General features: G+C 48.3%; 1 pseudogene; it reads right to left on the bottom strand.

The window, feature by feature from the left end:
* The window catches only part of LOC102869397, a 39,969-nt pseudogene extending 37,204 nt beyond the window's left edge, over positions 1-2,765 (bottom strand).
* Between the last annotated feature and the right edge of the window lie 336 nt (positions 2,766-3,101).

The raw sequence follows: 3,101 nt of genomic DNA, 5'->3' as shown, positions 1-3,101 counted from the left end.
GTTGGGGTGGGGTTGGGGGAAGTGCGGGGTGGGGGGTGGGATTGTGTACCAGTGAGGGAGTTTTTCTTTTGCTTTTCAAGGAGAGGAGCTAAGTGGAGGGAGGGGTGGAGGTGGGGTGGGCGGGGAGAAGGGTGCAACAATGAATGAATGGAATTCCAAAATCTGTGTAGATGTTCATTGAAATGAAAAATAAATAAATTAATTTAATTTAAAAAAAGGCAATTATTTATGTCTCGAAAGGATCTCTTGCTATTGCAGAAGAATGAACTAGAAAATAATTAGAATAAATATCTAAATACCAGTCTTTTTGTAGTGGTAGTCTTGGTAAGAGTTGGTGGTGGGTTGAGCTAGGGCAGTGGCAGTGGAGTTAGAATGAAACCCAAAATGTTTTAAAATAAGTGCTAAGAGTCAGATACTGCTATAATATATAGGAACACAGTGTAGAGGCTAGAAAAGTTAAAATACCAAGCTTATATTACATTTTGTAGAAATTACTTGAAGTGGGAAGAAAATGAAAAAGTTATAAAAAGATTTGTAAAATTAGATAAATGATAAGTTCCAGAAAGCACAAGTATGAGGTGCTTTGAAAGCATATCATAGTCAAGGAGATCACCAATGTAGAGTCAGTGGGAAGAGTTGGTAATCCACTAGATAGATGTAAGGGAGAAGATGGTGCCAAGGATGGCTTGGATTTCTGGTAGGAGTATTTGTACAGCTGGATAGAGAGAAATATCTGAGCTACTAGTGTTCTCACCTTCCAAACCATTTTGACAATTGCCAGAATAATTTTCTTAAGAGTCTCAGGAGGCCATAATGTCTCCTTATAATCCCTTGAACTTTTCTTTTTATACAAAACACATTTCCAATATAGGGTTGCTAGGTTCTTTATAATATGATTCCTTTTGCCTTTTCTAGTCCTTTAGTTACTTTCCTTTCCAGGCCCATGGACACTTTTAATTATAATCATACTGTAGTACTCTTGCTCCCTTAAATGAATATGACATGCTACCAGCTTCTTTTTTTCACAGAGGCTGCTTTTTGCCTACAATGCCTCTCTTTTTGCACCAACCTTGCTTTTGTTTTGGTAATTTCTATTTATTCTTTAATGCTTAGATATGTTTCCCCCCCCAATAGCATCAGAAATCCTTTATTTAAAGATCATGGCTTTTTATGGAATAGATGACTCAACAGTAGACCAACAGTGACTGGAGCAGGCCCCTGGCGGGGGACCTCCCTTACCCCTGGGCCACCTGGCAACCTCTGCCCCTCCCTGGACCCCTGGGTCTTTGGCATAATGCTGATTGGGGTGGGGTGGGGGACTGCATGCAATGAAACCCCTTGACTCAAAGCAGACTTGGATGAGTGCTGTGGGGGAGGGAGGGTGCAGGAGGAGGGAGGGAGGGTGAGGTGTCTCCCACTCCCCCCAACAGCCCTGGGCTGGGGAGCAGCAAAGTGGAGAAGCCAGGAACTGGGGAGATGGTATCAATTGTTTTCTGAAAAGGGGAGTGCAGGGGCCTGCAGGCAGGTGGGCAGTGGTGGGGGGGAGGGCAGGTCACAGGGCTAACGTCCTTCTCATCTTCTGGCTTGGGGATGGCTTCCAGCAAGGGGTCCCGGGCCCTGCTTCTTCCTTTTCCTTGGCTTCGCTGGACTTGGAGTTGGGGACCCAGAGGCCCGAGTCGATGTAGCGATGCATGCGGTACTTCGCATTAGTGGGGTCCATCTTGCTGATGGTGCTCTGCAGCATCTGCACATCTTTCACATCAAAACATTTCTGGAGCTCCTCAGGGAGGGACTCGTAGACCTCCACTGGGTCCAGGCCTCCCGGCCTAGCCTCTTCTTTACCCTCCTCTTCCTCCTCCTCCTCCTCCTCCTCTTCCTCCTCATACTCTTCTCCTCCTCTTCCTCCTCATACTCCTCCTCCTCCTCTTCCTCCTCGTACTCCTCCTCCTCCTCCTCCTCGTACTCCTACATGGCCTTCTTAGTGCAGCTTGGCGCGGCCACGCACTTGCTCCTTGAAGGCCTCCAGCTCGTAGTTGAAGCCCTCCATGTACTGGCGGTCAGCTGTCTTAATCTTTGTGAAGAACTGCCGAAAGCAGGCGCAGGGAGTCCACTTTGAAGCTCTTGGCCAGCTCCAAGATGAACTGCATGACGATGGTCTGGTGGGCCACCTGCTCCATGAGGGCGTGTTGCTCCTCCACCTCCAGGTCAATGCACCAGATGACCAGGTGGACGTTGTCCGACAGGTATTTCTGACTGTAATCCCAGCGGCGGAGCATCCCAAAGTGCTTGATCAGCTTCTCGTACTTCTCCACGAAGGTTTTGTGTTTCTGCTCCCTCACCTCCTCCGAGTCCTCCTCTGCCTGCTCTGGCTTGGTGTTGACCATGCTCTTGCTGAAGCCGTCCTTGCTGAGCGTGTCCACATTCCAGGGCACCCTCTTTTGCATACGCATCTCCTCCAACTTCTACTCCCAGCTCCTCTCCTCCTTGCGCAGCTGCTGCGCCTCGGCCTGCAGCCTCTCCAGCTCCACCTGACTGCTGGCGCCCTCGGCCACCTCCAGCTCCTTCAGCTTGTGCAGACATTCGGCTGCCTTACGCTTGCACTCTCGGCAGCCCCTGTCCAGCTCCTCCTCCTTCTGGAACTGTTCCATGCGCTCCACGCGGGCCTGATGCCTCCAGTGGAAGAGGCTGGCTGTGTCGATGTTGGGGTGCATCTCATCTTCATCATCCGACACTTCGATGTGGTCCCACACGCTGTAGTCCACCATCTTGCCTCAGCAGCCCTGCCCGCTGTGGCTCCCGTGGCGTCGGTGGCCCTGGAAACTTGGCCTGCGGACTAATGCTTAGTTTTAATGTCTATTCTCTGGAATTTTTCTTTGACCTCTCTTGTTTTAGCTTTTCTCCTTTTGTATTTCTATTGGACAGAGAGCCTTCATCTATAGATAGATAGATAGATAGATACATAGATACATAGATAGATAGATAGATAGAGAGTTGTGCCTTGGCATTATTCTTTCTGCTTGGATTACCCTTCTCTTATTCTTGTTTCTTCAGCTTGTTGACATTTTTAAACACTAAGCTTTGTTTTTTAACATTAAATTTTA

This window comes from Elephantulus edwardii, unplaced genomic scaffold (assembly GCF_000299155.1).
Source record: "Elephantulus edwardii isolate Elephantulus edwardi_28Jun2011 unplaced genomic scaffold, EleEdw1.0 scaffold00026, whole genome shotgun sequence".
Lineage (NCBI taxonomy): Eukaryota > Metazoa > Chordata > Mammalia > Macroscelidea > Macroscelididae > Elephantulus > Elephantulus edwardii.
This window is presented reverse-complemented; position numbering and strand designations above follow the sequence as displayed.